At 27.3% G+C, this 21,040-nt stretch overlaps 1 protein-coding gene across 2 annotated transcripts in view; it reads right to left on the minus strand.

Moving 5' to 3' along the window:
* LOC132923896 (CD109 antigen-like) overlaps positions 1-21,040 on the minus strand; it is a 91,991-nt gene that overhangs the window by 40,235 nt on the left and 30,716 nt on the right. The gene's annotated exons all lie outside the window — the stretch shown is intronic.

Here is a 21,040-nt window from a genome sequence, read left to right on the forward strand (position 1 = left end):
GAACTAAAATCTTTTAATATGGGTATATTGTTATTTTGTATTCACAAAATGACATATTTTCAATATTTTCGCAAAAATTAATTAATTCAACTTACTATGTTACTAATAGTAAAATGTTGATAGCAATAAAATTATACTCAGTAATATAGGCTAATAGACAGTCTTCGCACAGAAACGTTTTTCGTATATAATGATTTATCATTTAATTCAAATTTAACACATACATTTCAGTGACTTACTCCTCAATGAGCGAGATTCACTCAATACTGACTGTACAGCAGAATGGTTATATACGTTTCCTCTTTTTTTTTTATAACCCAAATAAGGTTACTATATATACGATCGTTTTTTAATGGGCCTTTAATAAGCAATGTAAATGATAATAAATAAGGTAAAGTAGAACATTTGACAATTTATACGAGCATACGATTTCACACGTCTACGAAAAAATTTGAATAGATACATTATTGACAGGATTTCTAAATTACTTTAATATTTTATTTTGTAGAATTTAAAAAACGCGTAGAATTGTATCTATTGAACTATCAGCACTCGGTCGCATCACTGTGGATAATATTCATATGCAATGAAAAGTCCAAACTATTATTTTTAAATAAATTGTTATGATTTTTTCATTGCAAAACGTCAGTTTCTATTCTATAGTTCGTCTATACACAACTCCATAGTTATAGTCTAATTTTTAACATTTTTTTATAATAATTTTATCATTAATCATTGATTTATTGATTTATTTCTTAAAAGTTCTTCAATTTCTGGAATTTCTTGAAATTTTTCAAATTTATTACAACATTACTACAATTACAATATATTATATTGTCATTTACACATGTAGGTATTACAAGTTATAACTATGTACAAATAAAATTCGATTATTTGGTATTTTAAAAGTAGGCACCTACCTATGTAACGTAAAATATCAAAATATATAGATAAAACATAAAAACACTTAATGTACTTAATAATTTAATATAAAACCAATAGGACCATATTATTATATTAATCTAATATTTAGTAAAATAAACATATTTATAACGTAAATGTATGGTGCTAACTGCCAAGTACATAGGTATTTTCGATGAAAACTAATAACGGACGAGTGGTAAAAATGCTTAAAATGTTATAAATCTATTGTTTCTAAAGGAATTATTAACATTTAGTAGGTAATTAAAATAAATTTATAAATTCAGGGTCCTTTGACATTATTATCAGTTGCTTGTTTACGAAATAGAATGCATTATACAAAAACTGAATAACAAATAGCAACAATAAATATTTATTATTATTCCATGTTTCCATAATAATTTATCGAGACGTTCAAATGTTTGATTGATGGCCGGCCGGGATTGATCGTTTTATAAAACCCGAGGTATTTATTCTATAAGTTCTATACATTATATTATAATGCTATAAAAGTATGTAGGGACGTAGGACGTATATACATTTTTCTTGAGTAAAAATAATATTATTATATTTGATTACATATTACAATATGAGATCATGATTATTTAGAAGAACAATTACTTGATTTCTAAACGAATATTTATATTGTACTTATGAGTTGACGTGGTGTATCCATAATCGTAACGAAAGGTTTTTAACAAATTAAGCCAGTGGTAAATACATATTAGGTAGATACAACTGTTGGCTAGGATATTAAAACGCGATTAACAGCGATTAACGTGTATAAGATCATTGCGATAGAGGAGATTAGATTGAAACGGTTTTCGTAGAAACAACAATAATTATTATTATTGCCCCGGTGGAGTAATATGATATTGCGTACACGATACCTCTGGGTTTTGTAAATAAGGTCGTGTAATTAAGATGATAATTTATCGGCTTTACTGTAAGCAGTTCAATATACACATAATTATAATAATATGTATATTGTGAGTTGTACTTAACTATAAAATCAACATAATTGTAAAAAAATACGACCACACAAGCACCGGGTATTAATAATAAAAGCTTAACAATGATTATTATTGTACGATTTTTTTTTTTTTTTTATCTTTTCGTGATATATTTTATTGATATCACCGCCAACGAAATATTGATGATTATTAATGGTTACATTACACCCTAAACGATTGCTGTCTGTGATATTCGAGATTCGCTAGGCCCTGCTAGGTGATTGATGGCCATCGGACGAGAAATTAAAATTCATAGCGTTATGAGGAAAAAAACAAATGAACACACAAAACCATAAATATTACGGATTAGTCGATACGTACAATTATAAAACAGCAACGTAACGATTGTTGCGTTAGTTATTTTCTGAATCTATTATAATTTGTTATATTTTTATTAATTCTCGGCATTGGGAATTCGACTTTTAATAAAGTTGTGTCACTTTAATGTTAAATAGTGTTCAGAAAAATCAATTTCATGCTGTAAGCTTTAATATTAAAGTATATATCAAAGTATAATATCAAACTTGAAGGTAATAATATCATCTAGGGCATATCATAGTACATCATAGTTTTTTATTGATATTTTAATTTTAAAGTGAGTTATGAGCATTTTAAAGTTTCAATATTTTACATAACTATTATAACTTACTTAAAAATTAAAATTAAAATAAAAGCCAAGGAGATGCCCTAGATAATATTATTACCTTTAAATTCGATAAAAGGTAAATTTTCACTAATATTAAAATTAAAACTAATAGCATAAAATTGATTTCATTGAACGTAAATTTGCTGTTTTACATTACATTCGTAAGACGGAAACAATAACACATGTTGGTATAGTGTTCTCTCTTAGGACATGTTTTCAAATACTTTGATTTCTATATTATTTGAGGAGTGTCCTATGGGCAATACCAACTTCTTTTTTTCAATCAAGATTTTATAATTACTTTTTCTTATAAATTTTTATAATCAAATGATTTTTTTTTGAAAATATTGATGTAGGTAACTGAAGTTCAAACGAGTATTTTTTGAGTTACTTAACATTTTACATATATTAAACTAAAGATAATAGTATAGATTTGGAAAATATAGAATTAAAATAATTTTAAAACTTAAGTAATTTATTAACCTATTATTATTTTATAATTAGTAAACGTTTCTTATACCTAATAATAAATACTAAATCCAATACTAAATCTATTTTTTATTTTTGTAAAACTGCTTTAAATAATATTAGATATTCTTAGTATAATAATATATACATTTAAATAACTTAGAAACGAGTCGTTCAAATTTCAATTTAGATCCATAAACATTTAAAAAAAAATCATACAATTAACATTCATGGAAAAAAGTCTGATTCTTATTTTACACATGGAAATTTGTATCACTACGGCTACAGGACACTCTTTAAATACAGCGCAGATTATTTACAAGGTATGTAATTTATATGAAATTATACAAATTCTAAATAATTGAAAATGTTGTTCTTATGTAAGTATACTTCCATTTTCAAAAATATGAATTTGAATAAATTCATTATTAAAGGAATAGTGGAGGTGATTATGCTCGATGAATCGTTCAGTATAAACCTACATGTTTAACTTATAAATAATATAACATTTTCAAAATGCAAAATTTATAAAAACGAGTATTTTATATTACATTTTAATGTAATTAATTTATTAATGATAACTACCGTCTACCGGTGTACTTATCTATGTGTATTACACATACATATAAATATATTATAATACTTTGACGTGCTCGTAAGATTATACAAATGAATTCAGTCATCTATGTGAGTTTTTTAATGTTCTACCGGAATAATGAGGTAATTAACCAATGATTAATAAATTGTATTACCTAACATAAGAACGTTGAATAAAATATTTATTCGAAAAATGTAATATTTTTTTCAACCAACCAAGTTTTGACGAGTCAAAAAAAAAAAAACCTTTTGATTTGTGCGGCGGACAACGAAACCGATAAAGCTTTCTGACAATGATGTCACCGACGATGACCGCAACAACCGACCGTTGTGAGTCGTGACGCATTATTGTATAATATAATAATACGTATTACTCACGGGCAACAATGACACACAGCGAAAACCCCAAAACAATAGTCAAACATTTCGAAGGCAGCCATAATGTTAGAACATTAAATATTATATCATGGGCCCGCTATCGACTAATATATTATGTACAACAAGAGCACCAGAGCAACGTACGTGAGTGCGCCTTATAATAATATATTAAATATTTCAATAAGACCGATTTCGTTGTAGAAGAAAACATTCGTCGACCATATATTATCTGCCTACACAACGTATTATATATTTTGTTATGTATTTTTTTTTTTTATATTTCGTTTTCCTTTTTGAATAAAATATAGTTAGTTATCGACCGACCATTTAAATATAGGGTGCAGTTATGTAGGTTATATTATTGAAACACAAGTTTGCACGGCGAGCTTGGACAAATTAGTTTAATCATTAAAGTCATTTGTCAACCCTAATTAATAAATATTCAATATTAACTGTGGAAAAATGTCAAAATGAGAAATATACGACATTGTGTTGTAGTGAAATATATACCTAACCTATTGGCTATATTTTAATGAATTGTGTGACGTCAAATATCGACCCGTTTGAGTCAGCTCTAAGAGATATAAACGATTTTTGTCACACTTACGAACTACATTTTGTTGTATTACAATATTATAACCAAGAAAATTCATGTTACTTAAATAACAATTTATATGTATATATATTAATTTTTGAAGCAAAAAATCACATTTTTAACTACCTACTTGTGGGTACTATACTATATGTTGCTATCGTAATATAAATCATAGACCGTACAAATTGAAAGGCAAATGTTTTATTGAGCATGTGATGAATTTTGAGGGATACCGCGATCTTATCGCCGGCTCAATTTTAACGTCTCCTCTAAATGCACATTAATAATAATGATAAAAAAAAACTATTCGTTCTGTATTCGCCACAATCATAAATCAAAGTTTTCATGAAAGTATATTCTGTTATGGATTACGTGATTGAAAACGCATAATATACGTGTTGCTATTTTAAGATCGAAACATTATAATATTCAATTTGGCGTGTTATGTAAGGGCGAGAAAAATAATGGTTGTATTATACGTCAATAATTTTTGAAACAACGAGTGTTCTTTACCGGCAAAAATATAATCAATCTCTATACCGGGTTAATAATATACTCGTATATGCAGACAGGCGGCTGCACAACAACTCTCCTGCAATATTATAGATATTGGCGATATTGCAGGCGTTGCGCAATGGCGCCGCGATGTACCTATCTAGAAAATATTATAATATCGTGTCTCCGTAATAGGGCGTCGGAATGGAGTTGTGGAAGTCGACGTGGTCGGCCACGAGAGGGACTTGACCATAATAATATACACATAATTATATATATATATATATATATATATATGTTTAAAATACGCGTCCCTTCCCGAAGCCATCGGTCGGTCGGCTAATGTAATTAACTTTGGTCCGAACTTTGGATGTACGGGCTTACACAAATAACCGTAATACGCGTGTGCCACCGCCCCTTTTAACTCGTTTTTGTGGGTCCTAATGTCTCATATATATATATTATAGGTTGACAGTTTATTAAAAAATACTGCTTGAAGGGTATTTTTTTAGAATACACTGGCAATGTGTGGCTATATATAATATGTATTTAAACGATTTTTTTTTTATCGCCAATCGTTCAATAACTGAATAATCGAGAAAATAATAGTCGTTTATTTTTTATTCGTTTGGAAACCTTTGTGACGATGAGAGGTTGGTTTCTGCAAAAAAAAAAAAAACCGAAAGAGATTTACCGCATGGGCACCGAAATGATCACATCGATTAACTATATAATAATATCGTATATACTGTTTTGGAAAAAAAATAAAGTAATTATTATGATTAAACTAAATAATTATTTATTGAATACTGTGGCATGGTATTCTGTAGTGATATCGCATGTACCTATATATATAATGAATATACATACCAAAATATATATTTATTAAAAAACCATTTTAACCAAAATTACAAAGTATAAATTATGCATGGTATAATACGCGAATCTGCAGGAAATAATAAATATGTACCAATATACAAGAATAATATATTTGAATATTTTTAACTTGAAACCCGATAATTCGACATTTTTTATAACTGAGAAACAAAATAGTTACCTTGAAATTTCCAATAAATGTGTAAAAATAATATTGATGTAGTAATGAAGTTATGCAGTGACGTTATATGGCGATAACTTAAATGTATAACCACTAATATATAATATTATGTACGATTAAAATTGATAAATGAAACCTGGTTTCAAAAAACATGATGAAAATTACGTAATTTTGGATTTGCAGTAAAATCTAAATGTAGATAGCTGATATTGAAATAAATGCTGAAATAATTTATTTACATTTAACAAATCTATTTGATTTGAAATAAATATCAAAATAAGCATATATCGTATACATTTACGAACTTATACCTGATTTTTAACTGTACACATATTTCAGAGTAAATCTGGAGTAATCGAAAATATGAAATTTTTAACTGATAAAAAACATCAGAGATCCTCAAGATAAACAAAAAAAAAAATCAACGGTTCTCTTTATACGAGAAGTATATGCAGAAAGCTCATGTATACGATAAAAAAAATTAGCTAGTTAATTATGTTAATTATGTTATACTTATATTATTTTATCACTGTCCTAGGAATCTTATTAATATTAAATTAATTAACATACGTATACTGCGGTAATTACTTAGCTATATTAGATTTTATTGTACATTAATAATAATATTACATTAAAAATTGTATAGAAAATAATTGAATATTTCATTTCGCTAATTATGCTATAAACGTTTTGGTTATTATTTAGTTCCTGAAAAAAAAAAAAATCTTTTTTTTACCTACTCATAAACCTGAAGTGTATAGTGAAGAACATTAAAAAAAACTGTAAGTGGGTGTACAGTATACAGTGTACACTGAATGGTTGAAGAAGAAAGCCAAATATAATACCTATAATTAGAATTTTTTTTTTATTGCCATTTCTTAAAAATTGTATTTTGAATATTCGAAATATAGAGTATAATAATTTAATTATATTCTATCTGTTTATTTACAGAAAGGTATACATATATATTTATACGCAGGTTTTTTTAATTACAAATTATACTCGTGCGCCACTTAAAAATACTTTCAAACAATGATAAAGATCGAATTATATTTCATTTTTATTTCGTTGGTACAGTACAGCATAAATAATTGCTGGCAAAATTCAATACATTGATTTTTGTGTTTATATATATGTATAAGCGTTTGTATACTTAGTGATATATCTATAATGTATTCATACGCATTTTCAAACTGTATAAACACAATTTATTACTGTCGGCGTTTGTTTCGGAGCGCATTTAACAGTGCTATTAAGTAGCCCTTTTATAAATGTATAGGTACATATAACACGGTAAACACGGCGACAACGGAAACCTAGAAACATAATTTCCTAGTTTCGTTTTCATCACAATATGGCTGATATTCTGCAATAGGCGCGGACTACCATGATAGCCGTGATCAAATATACATAATACATCGTTATAATTAAAACATAAATCACAATGAAAATATCGTTTTGATTGAACACCATTGTACATTTTTTATTTAACAATATTTCAACTTGTAAAATCGTCGCGTTTGATTGATTTTTAATCAAAACAACAAAAGCCTATCTATATGTATAACGTCAACGGCGACTGCAATATAAAATAATTTAATATATTTTAACCAGTTGGCGGTCAGGTATAATTTTCCTATTAAATTTTAAATGGTGGTCGTGACCTACACTGGTATGTTACTACACGTTTACATTATTTGGAGTTGATATTTAATTGTCAAGTAAAATTGAGATCAGTGCAACGTGCAAGGTCCGTTTAAACTCATAAAAACAATTGCAGACATTGCATGCATAGTATTTGTACACCGTACTAAATTGCTATGAACTACATCCTACAAAACTTTTTAACGGTGATCTATCATCATAGCATTATGTTGTAAGACGGTTTGTTGATTAATATTATTTTAGTTTAAGGACCCCATTACATTGGGTAAGTATTGGGAACAGTATACAATAATGATGATAGTATTTATTATTTACGTATGTGAATATTCGTTCAGACGTTCAGGGTATTATTATATATTATGCAAAAATATTCGTTCATAAAATCGCTGTAGGACGAAGGCTGAATTGTGTGAATCTGAGCGTGGAGATACATTTTTATTGTTAGAAAATTTTTAAGTTTAACAAGTAAAAAAGCCATTAGCGTGTTCGGTTTTCTTTAGCTTAGAGGGACGTTGTGTAAATAAAACACAAGGAAAGCTTTTATGAAAACAGTTGGTGCGAGAATCACAATAAAAATTGAATAAAATGTTTTATCATAACCATTAGGCATGTTTATGTATATTATATATAATATGCATTTTATCAATTCAAATTAAGTGGAGATAGTAAATAATAGTATTATTATATGCGGAGTCTTTTTTATCAAATAAAATTCATAATGGTAAATCACTATATGCGCGTCCGTAAGACGTAGTTAAGTTACCGAAAACCATAGTGATGAAAAATCGATTGAGATATTAAATCGAAAGTTACGTTTCGAAAAAAAAATCAACAAAATCGGTCAAGCATACTTAAATAAAATATAAAGTGAATTTCCAGAACGTTTGGGCACTTATACAGACGCATTGATTTTTACTGTGTTCAAACGAATCGAGATGGTAATTTAAAAAATAATAGTCGTACCGCCAAAGAAAGCGCCTACAATTGGAATAATATAATAAGAAAATTGAAATAATGGTGGTTCATTGTTCAGTAAAACACACGTGATAATTCTCACGTGCATCGACGTCACGCAGAGGGACGGCAAAGGGTGTGTTTCTTTATTTTATGAAAACGTTTTGGTGTAGGTACTGTTCACATCACGCACAGGAATTTGTTTTTGCCTATAGAACGTCACCGAACACAGTAGTTACGGAAATTCACCGAATTTATTGTATTTAAATATCACAATTCAGTCGAAGAAACGATAAATTTTCTCCTGTCATTATATACAAATAAAACGAATTGAATTCATATTTTCTTATATTCTTCCGACGGGCTAATTGAATATTATACATACAACACTACTACGACGTAAAATAAATTATTGTTATTATACTCGTACCGATTAATTCAACGGCGGTACAATATAAAATATATGTTGTGTAACCGTCAACACAACAATATTGTTAAAATATCTCTTCGACATTGTTATTTGTTTAAGCGTACGTGATAGTTATGTCAAGTATTGTAATAATTAATTCGGCTTGTCAGGTGATAAAAAAAAAAATAGATAAGGAATACAATAATAATAATAATAATAATAATATATTCTCCAGTATACGGTCCACTACCGCCAAGGCACCACGGCATTGTCCTGATAACGTTGTATTAAAACAATAAAACCGGAAATAAAAAACATAGTGTGATGTTTGTTATTTTGTTTTTTAATCGTTTGGTTTTGGCCGACAAACATCCCAAAATACACCGAAAAGTATAAATATTTATGTACATCATTTACGATTTACAATAGAAATGAAAAATACAATAAAATAAAGAAATATATACATGTTTTTTAATTCAACGCCGTAGTTAGGTAGTCAGTTATTGTATTAATTATAGCCATTGCGGGTTTTTTTTTGTCCACATCAGTTACTGAAAAACATGAAAAATGGAAATCCATATAATATATTTTTGTATGCATAAAATATCGAATAAAGACGCTTACTTCCTACAACAGAGTTAAGATTTAAGTCGATCGAAAGACGGCGAAGTTTCTAAAGTTAGTTTTGCTTTACACGCGTGATATTTCTGGAAAAACTTTTCGTTTTGGCAAAAATATGAAAAATACTCGTAGTATACATTTTTATGATTATGTCACATCGGATGTGACATAATCATAAAAACGTCTCGAGAAAAACACCATAATAGTTTATTTAACATGGTGTATCCATTTCGCCAATTGTATTATATTTAATTAAAGTGTTATGTATATTACGGAAAAATGAAAACATCAAAAATTACATTTTTGTCAGACACACGTTTACAAAAAATAAAACATTGATTTTTATTTTCTAGTAAGTAATTTTCTTTCTGTCTGTTTTTTCTATGCTCGTAACTTTGACTTTAATGTGTTTGCTCGTAAAATAAACGAAAACCAATCAATGAACCTCTAAAACACAATGTATACACACTTTAGACGTTTTTCACAAACACAACAAGTTCTTCGCCTCAGTGAATAATAACTGTACATTTATATACAACTTTATATATTTTTTTTTATTCAGAGGACGTTACATAATAAAATTTTATATTTTTTGATTTCTTCTCCCGAGAAGAAATTATGATTTTACTGCGTGGGTTTAATTAATGAAACATTTAAGTATCCCACAATATTCGTACGTATATATAGTAGAACATGTGAATATGTTTCACAGAAAACATTTTCAGCTACTTATGAGTTATGACGGACTTGATGGAGTTTGTAATTATCATCGCCATTTGAAGATGTTTTCAAAACATGACCGGTCAAATGGTTATTATCTTTTTAATTTGATTTTTTTTTTTAACTTAGATCGATTTTAAACCGATCTCAGAATAAATTGTATACAAGTCACATAATTATAATAACTATAGTTTATAATACGATTGTATGATTTTTATATGCTCGTAATTTTAAATTATTTTCGTATTATTTAATTTTTTTTTTTTTTAGTTAATTATGTGATGTGTGTCTGTATGCAGTAACGCTGCATGGCCGAACCGGACGTTTGACGACGACCAAGTACACACATGCAACTAATACAAATACTAATTGTTAAATTGCATATTGTATTGAGTATTTCATCAAACGTTATATCAATTCGTAATATAGTTTAGAACGTTTTTCCACTTTAACTATAGACAAGTCTCCTTTAAATTCGTTATCGATATAATTAATATCTACTTATAGTTTGTAGCGTTTCAGAGGAATATAATATTATACAGCATACATATTACTGGCGGCGCATAACATCGCACACCGTTACGCCACGTGAGTATATATAATATATACGTGTGTGTGCGTGTGTGTTCCGGTGCCCGTTGGAAAGTTGGCCTCGAACCGTGTACGCCTGTAGTAGTAGTAATAATAATATTATTGTCGACGACAATGGGACGTCGGCAAGTAGGTCGAAACGTCTGTAAAAAAAACGTAATTCGTTGTATGTACGAGCAACCGGAACTCGCGGGATGAGTATATAACTTATGGAGGTAAGCGTTGCGCGAGCGTGACTCACGCGCTATATGACTGTTTGTCATATTTATGACGATAGGAAGAGAGGAGGTCATTGGAAATCACCAACAACTGATGATACATCAGTCGAAATTGTCTTAGCAATACAAACATATTAAGATCATTATTTTTCGAGTTACGACAAAACAATCAAAACGGAAAATATTTCTTCACGCGTTAGAAAACTGACAACAATAATAGATTACAATGAAAAATATCGAAACGTTTTATTGTTCCGCTTTGGAATATCAAGTTTGATGAAATTTCTTTTCCGAAAAGTTTGTATTACACGTGAAACTTTGAACATATAAAAAAAAAGGAAGGGACGTTGATAAATGATGAGATAGTGATTTTATTTTTTGCGATTTACATCTTATCCAAACAAAATCTTTACCTACATGAAATATAGAAAGAACTAACGATTTAACTAAATATAATATATTACCACAGCAGTCCCCACTTTTGTGCTGATCAATATTTTTTAAATTAAATAGCCATGAAAGTGGCATCGTAGAGAACTGCTTGTATATTAATTAGAACAAAACCAATTATACCTACTAATAAAACCCATTTTTGATTTGCATATTCTGACGCCATTAAATCCGCGCACTGCACACGCTCATAATATTATGCTATTATTTCTGTTACACTTCGTATACCGTATGTCCACTATTATTTACCAGCATATATACGACATATTATAATATCCGTATAATATGATGTATTATAATACATATTATATTATCCGTGTAGCGCCGTCATGTCACGTGGGATACTGCAGGTTCAACAAAAATATTATATATACAGTCATTCCCGGTCACGGTCGAATGCGACCAGTGAAATATCGACGATGCTTTCAAAAAAATATACTTTTTCTGCAGCGAATTTTTGCTTTGGGTGAAAACCAGCTAAATAATATTAAAAAAAAAAAAAACGAAACGAAACGAATACCGCAACGCAACCATATATGTACCTACGTATGTACCATATTTTAATAATTATACTCGTGTGTACGAACTGCACATATATACCTACGACCGATCAGCGTCTGTCGAAATAAGTGTTGAGCGTGCTCGGTGTCGCGTACATTATTCTATGAAAGAATAGTGCCCACGGAGAGTGTATACGCTTGGGATAAAATAATATAATATTTGCCTATAACTACCACACACTAAAGCTACCTAAATATACTCGTTGTGATGATACACTTGCAGGTACAGTGAGATACGCGTTCGAAAATTGTCGGATCATCGTCGATAATAAATTATAAATTTTAATTCTGCGTCACGGATGCTGAGATGGTTATATCCAAGTCATGAGAAAGGGAGAATTTAAAATCCACAAGCACTCATTGGGGGGATGACATACGCATTTTACCCCCCCCCACCGTTATCAGTATTCTAAGTTTATTATTCTAATCGCTTATAGAAAAACTCTGAACACCCCCTCCCCCGCTGATAAAATGTTCCCCCTTTCCTTCAGTTTATACATAGGTATTTAACGGAATAAGGAAACAAGTTTTAATATTTATATATTAAAATATGTATTGAGCATAATATTATATAATTAATGAAAACTTATTTTTTGAGGTCTAAGTTTTTAGTTAAATGTCTGTTTTTTATTATTTTTATTTATTTTATATTTTTATACGTATATTTACACGATTTTAACACTTTTTTTTCTGTAGGAGAGAAGTTGTTTTTAGATTTCCTTTTAAATATGTGTGTCTATGTCTATAAAAGTATTACTTGTATATTTACTTATTTAGTACTTATATATTATATTCGGTTTGAACAACTCTGTTGGTATATGATTGACGATTGTTATTATAACTTAAGGACGTAATCAATCTTGTATTATGGCTAGATATCATAGAGTTCATTCCAAGTTCATAATGAGTATAATGATTCAAATCAAAATATTAAGTTGAGCCAAATGATATAACTAGAACTATATACAATAACGTTACCATCACTAGTTCTAACAATGTTCCATAGTTATCACGGCAAATTTTTATTTACTAAAAAAATGTTGTACTCATGCTTAAAGTATAGTTAGTCTGTATAATTTTTATGATTGCGGTAACTGTAACAATTTATTGTATTTCTGTGTACTTACATCTTGCTTTGTCTGGTTTCTATTTATTTTTTGTAGACATAAAATCACGCTGAACACTTTGTGGACCATCCTGCGTAATAATATTGGAGTTTCAGACGTGATTTCGTAAATTGGACGTAATAGCTAAGGCTCATTTATCCTCATATTTCACCCACGCATCTAAGTACTATATTTAGTTATCTGCTAACTTATTGTCTAAACTTCAAAACTTTCCAAACTATTAATTAATTAATGGAAATTAGTAATTTAACATATGAAATATTTACGTAGGTACAATTAATAGCTATACAAATTGGGGTAACCTATCTCAGATATTTGTTCACAACTGAAAATTATTTTAATTAATTTTATTCGGTATATTTGTAAATGTTGGATCTGTACACAACAGGCATTACTATCCAAAATATTAAATATGAATTAGAAAAAATAACCAGAGAAGTCTCTTTCTTGTATACTAGGAATTGAATGTTCCTACTTCCAAACCATTGAGTAGGTCACAGTAAATGGAAATAATAATATAATATAATGTATATAATGACTAATGGACATGCTAAATTTGAATTTAATGATAAATCATTGCAGTACACGAAAAATATTTTGAGCGAATACAATCAGCCTATATTTCTCAGAAAATTGTATTATATTATATTTATATTTTTATTAAAAATATATTTTACTATTATAAAAACGGTAGGTAGAAATAATTTTTTTTTAAAATAAGTTGCGTATAATTTATAATAATTATTATAATATTATTTTATTTAACCTCATATCACTAGTTGTTATTAACCTACTTAAAATTAAAAGACAATACGAAAGACAATACTATTGAATAGTTTTCAAGATATAAATAGCTTAAAAATAATTTAGATATTTAGAAAATATAATTGTTAACATATTATATTTTTTAATTAAAATAAAATAACTAAAAACTTCTTTTTCATTTTAATATCTAATGTTAAACAAATAACAAAACTTAAAATGTCTTTTAAAAATATGTTTCATATTGCATGTAAATTATTGATATTTTTAGGTTTCCATAAGAACAGCTTATTAAACACCTTGTATTATTAAACTTTCAAACAATATAGTTATTAAAATATTATTAAATATTTAAATAGTTATTAAATATTTTCAATGATAAAATGATTTGCATTTACGTTTTTTAATTAATTTTGTCAATATTTGAACTTCAAATGCTTTTAAATAAAATTTTTCTCACGTATTTTCGATATTTTTAAATTGCTATAAGTACATTTTATGAGGAATCTTGCATAATTTGTAAGCTTATTGATTGAGCGTGAAAATTGTTATCAACTTATTTATAGAAATAAACTTTAACTTCGAATAAAAAAAAACTTATCAAAAATCTTGTAATACATATTTAAGCAAATTAAAAAAATTATTTTAAATAACTATAAAATAATTAAAAATTATTTAAAATATTTTAAATATTATTCATTTAAAAAATCTTAATATAAATGTTTGATGCGCATTTCTACAGTCACTCTTGTAATTCGTGTTTGAAATACAATACTAAAAATAACATATTTTGTCGTAAACTAGTTTTGCCTATTTTTTTTTTTTTTACTCTTATCCTTCAAGCTAAACAATAATATGTTAAATTTATTATCAAAAAACCACCTTCTAAGTTGAAAATTGAAATAGTTCTACTGCTCTAAAAGGTTATGAGACAACAAAAACCTATATCAATAGTAAAGACACACATATTGTAAAATCAATACATTCATCACTCCGCTCAAAATCTAAATGTTATTTATCGGGCCTAGATCACTACCGCAAAGACAGCACAGCGTGCAAATTGGGACTTGATACATTTATAATAAAAATAATATAAAAAAATAGACTTCCATAGATAGCTACGACCAACTTGTAAATAATAGGTACAGAAAAGAGGTCGGTCAAACAATTCTAATCTTTTCAGTTTTCACACAGAATCGGGTCGTTCTTAACAGTAAAGTTGTAATTTTTTGAGATTTTCACAAAAATGACGAACTGCGACATCACGTGAAAAAATAACCGTACAGATATATTAAAATATTATTATATTTCCTTAATGAGATTTAAAAAACTATATATATATAAACTGAAATTTGATTTCATAATTTATATATCTATCTCCGTGCATCCGTGTAAGCATAAGTTTGTCTAAAAAGGGAGGGGCTTATAAAATGGAACTTTTCGATAACGGGTGTCTATTGTATTTCAAAGCATTAAACTTACCCAGTTTAATTCGAAATGTAATGAAGTATTTTACCGTAATATTTATTTTTAATGATTATAGCAAAATCGCTATAACACATTAACATAATAAGTTTTTAAAGAAAACAAATCTAATATTTTAATACTTTTTAGTTTTTTTATTCCAGTTTGGATACGTTTTGTTAAAATTATTTGTCGCGTGCACAAAACATAGTTTTAATTTCAATCAAAAAATAATCTTCTAAATTGTATTCTGTAAAGTGCTACTCAGTTGTTAAACAATAAATTACGCTAAACAATAATTCGATTATAATTCGAATAATTAAAAATTAACAATTTGCATTTAATTTATATAAATAAAAATAATATATTTAATTGCTTTGGCCAGCTAAACATATTAAATAAGTAGGTCAATCGATTTTTTGCTATTCAATTAGTCGAATAAGAGATTACGCCATCATAGTCATCTCATATAAATTGTTTTTTCATTATTACTTTAATGTACCGTTGTCATTACATTGCTCTATATTAATTTAAAATTAAAAATTTTCCTCGGTAATCTTTACGAATAATTGACATTAAAAGTTAAGTATTTTAACCGAAGATTGGTAAAGGTATATTGTATATTATATAGTTAAGGTAATAGGTTTTTGTAATGATCGTAACGTGGGAATTATTTTATAGTACCTACTTAATAAAACGTCTGTTTTTTTTATTTTTTCAAAGAATTTAAAAATTCGACATCACCAATTTGAGGACTACAGTACTACACCAATAATGTTATATAGTATATTTCTATGAATATAAAATGTACAGTTAATCTATTTCAAGTGAATAATTTAATTTTAAAATTCATATGTAGTACGATAAACATGAGTTTACAAATAAAATAATTATTACATGAATATGATCATGTGAGTTTTACAGTAATAATTAAAAAAAACAAATTGCCACAAAATGCATAGATCTTAAGTTTCATTCATATTCTTAGATATGTCACTCTTGTATTTTTAGATATATTTTAAATTTTGAAAAAGTGGGTGAGTGGGTACTGCCGCTCTGCTGTATATATTATATATTGAATAGGTCACTATTGTTGGTCTGTTAAATTTAAATACAATGATATATTGATATATGTATACTTATATACGATAAATGATTCTGAGGAAATGGTTTATCAGCCTATATAATCAAGTGATATGTTTTTTTGATATAGCTATTAAAGTTATTTATTTTATTTTTAGTATTATACTATTATATTATTATTATAATTGTAGATTGATTGCAAATAATTTTCATTGATATTTACAAAAGAAAAACTGATACAAATTGAAAATTTATCAGGCCTATGAAGAACTCAAAAAAAGTTTAAAAAATGTTAAACATTTTTTCGTATAATGAAAATGATAACATAAAGATTTGGTGAAAATTTAAAGTATCTACGATTATTCGTTTTCGAGTTACATAAAAAACGAGCTCGTCTAAAATTTGATTTGTGAAAAACTTACCGGTTTTCCTTAATTTTTTGTTTGTTATTCCGGTTTATAAAAATAAGAACTGTGAATTTTTATGTTTGACCTCTTTAAAGTACAACTTAGATCCAATTTTATATCCAAAATTACCCTCAAAGTGAAAATTGTAGCATTTTATCAACAACTTATCGTGTGCCCACTCATCCACAAAAAAAAAATCACGTTATTTAAAAATCAAAACATTGCATTTATAGCTCCACTCTGAAACTAAAACTATTTTCATAGAAAAGTGTGTAATTTTTATGTTAGAGACATTTGAATATTTTATTTTTTAAATTAATATATAATGAGTACAATTTTTAAAGATCCCACATATGCTATTTTAAAGTGTGATAATTATTTTCAAAATACTTTTAACGTTTATATATATATATTATATATATACACTATATAATCCATTAAATAAAATAAATAATATCAGAAAAAATACAATGTTTTTCTGTTAGTAAAATGGTAGTGTACTAGTCATATTGAATTTGAAAACTATACACGAATATATTTGATAATCCACATACATTTTATTTCCATTTCAATTCAAGTTGTCAATTCAATTTGTTTCGATAGAATTGAAGTTTTTTTATGTATATAAAACAAGAAGAAAACAATAATATTTTACTAGTTAACAAGCTATAATTTAATGAAGGTAATAAATAAGACACAAGATATTGTTGTCGACGCACTTGTTTACGAATAATAAGACATTTATTTTGTAACGAATTCGACACCCCAAATTAATAATTTAGTAGGTCGACAAAGACATTGTTAACGAATAGAAATAAAAAATGACTGTTTTTATTAATGAATTCAGCACAAACACATTCTGCTTTAGTTTTTCAGAACCAATGTTAGTGATACCGCAATAATAGTAACACCACAAATTAATAGCCAGCGCGTATATAATATACTATATTAATATTATAATAATATATAAAATTGCCGATTGTAAATATACTAATAACTAACAAGTAATAAGTAGAGAACGGATTTATATGTGCCTAAAATATTAAAAATAAGATGTTTTTATAAGTTCATCAAAATAATCTTTTCTATGCATACAAATTATTTTTCAAAGAAATATGATTTTTCATAAAAGTTTATTAAATATTGTCAAAACAAAGTAACAGCTTAAAAAAATTAAGAGATAGTTAAATTAATCCTAATCTTTAAAACATTATTCAAACAGTCATATTTTTTAATCTATACTATAGTCATATTACACTGGTGTATATTGTTTAATTATATTTTACATGTGTGATTGTAGATTTGTAACCCAAAGTTACATACCTAAAATTCAGATTTATCAATTCAAAAAACAACAATATAAAATGTTTTAAATAATAAAAATAAAAATAAATTTTATTTTAAAGGTAGAAGCTGACGGATGTCAAAAATATTTATGCATTTTTATATAAACCATTACTTTTTTTTTAGAAAATATTTAAATTAAACCCCGATGGCCAATATTGCAATATGTTCCGAAAACATATTATTTTGTTCAAAATATTCTTTAACCTTGAAATATGCTAAAATTGTGTATCAGTTCATAGGAAATTAATGGTCAGCAAAGCTTATCCAATTGGAGCTGCGCAGTGCGCATACTTTCGAGCAATAATATATAAAAAAAACATAAAAATCCGGTTTCTACTAATAAGTAATGGCTAATGATGTTTGTATTATGTCGTTCGATATCACAACAAAAAGTACTTTAACACGTTTTTTGATTATTTTTAACCTTGGCTACAAAATTACGTAGATCTGTCTCCCCGTGAACTGAAACAAACAAACGATGCTGTACTCATCATTTAGTGGATAAATAGCGAGTCGTAGGGTTCGGTCAGGAGAATGGTTAGCTGTTGTTGTTGTAATTACCGCCAACAGGGCAATTACAATCAACAAAATGTTTTCGGTTAATTAAAAATACACTTACTCATTTAGTGGGTAAATGGCGTAATTAAAATATAATAATAATAAAATACCTATATAGCGAAGGTATAAAAATGTAGATATATAATAGGTCGATTAGGTAACGATACAGTTATAGGAAAAGGAGATATTGTGATATTTTCTCAGCATTTTGTTTCAAACAATAAGAAATATGATTTTTATAAACTTTGATTAGGTTTAGGTTTTTTGTTAACATATGTTTTATTTTTATAGTTTAATTTATAATATAACCAATCAGATATCTATAGAAAACGGACATCATCATAACAACCAACGACGTAAACTAAGGGGATATGAATTTTTTAGAAGCAGTTCAACCACAAATAGAATAATAGTGTGTAAAACGATTTAAGTTTCAACAAATTAAAACTAATCAAATTCGTGTTTTTTGCAGATTACACAAGTTAGGAATAATTGTAATAAATTCTACAAACAAATGCTCACAGTTGAAATAACAATACTATAAATAAATATAAAATAAATTAATATATTAGAATTTAATTTAACAAAAACTTAGACTTTTTACTTTTAAAGAATTAATAATAGAAATCCTTTCAAGTTGTTTTTTAAGAGTTTCAAGTATGATATAAGATTTGTTTTCATTTCATTATTTTCCAATATAAGTGCATCTATACTGTTTTTATTTGTTCAATAGATATGAATTGTTTAGATTAATATATTATCAATGATTTTGAATTAATAGATCCATTTCGTTATACCCGTTTTTAAATATATACGTATATATATTTATATAGTATAAATATCAAACGTTATAGCACATATTATTGTATCACATAATATATAATGTTTCGTGTGCTTTTATTTCTAGATTACTAATTACTATAATATACAACAGTGGTGCCCAACCCACGTCTCGTGGGCCACATGTGGCGTGTTATAAATGTTTAAAATATTTTATGAATTCTTTTAAATATTTCAAAAATACAATAATAATAAAACTACAAAATAATTAAATATGTTTTACATTTTTTAATCCAAAATTTGCGCGTGTGTTTACTTAAAATGAAAAATCCGGTTGTAATTTAGTTGTTCCAATCCTCAAAGTCCAAAATAATGTACCTACGTGTATATCTCATACCTATTAAGTGTACCAAAATTATATTATTAGATTAAGATTGAGATTATTCGTACTTTTATATTTTGTGGCCCACTCGAAAATAATTGTTTACCAAAGTGGCACGCCGAGAAAAAAAGGTTAGGAATCACTGATATATACAAGGTTCTAACTGTTATTAAATCTCAATAATTTACGGGCATTTCATTTGAGTGTATGCGATTCCGTTATTTCTATATGAGTTAAAGATATTTGGAGCCCGGGGGCTACGCGAATACATTTATATTACCGGTAAACAGTGCATATTGTGCGCACAATGTTAGAATGTTATACAGTAAGGTACAATAATAACGTTGAACTTTCAGATTTGTATTCAACAAATATGGGACAAGGAGACGCATACAAATTGATGTAACCAGTCTCGGAAGACTGTGTGTGTTTCCTTATTGTTGAGTCAGTCGTTATCCATACACGCCGACTGCAATAATAGGTGTACCTACCTATTTGTCAACGGATTTTTTCTAGAGTGAAAACGATTAAATCGAAAAAAGAAATAGGTTATAGGTTAACTCATCATTGACAAAACCCATCGTGGATGAATCATATAATACTAAACGCATAAAACAATTAGTGAAAGAAAAATAGTAACAGAAATCTCATCGAGAATATAATAATATGTATATCTACATAATATTATATATTCAGCTATAAATCAAATTGATAGTATATTTTTGTTTTAATTTTTTTTTCCGAAAAATTATACGTCATTTTTTCTTATTCA

This window comes from Rhopalosiphum padi, chromosome 3 (genome assembly GCF_020882245.1).
Source record: "Rhopalosiphum padi isolate XX-2018 chromosome 3, ASM2088224v1, whole genome shotgun sequence".
NCBI classification, from domain to species: Eukaryota; Metazoa; Arthropoda; class Insecta; order Hemiptera; family Aphididae; genus Rhopalosiphum; species Rhopalosiphum padi.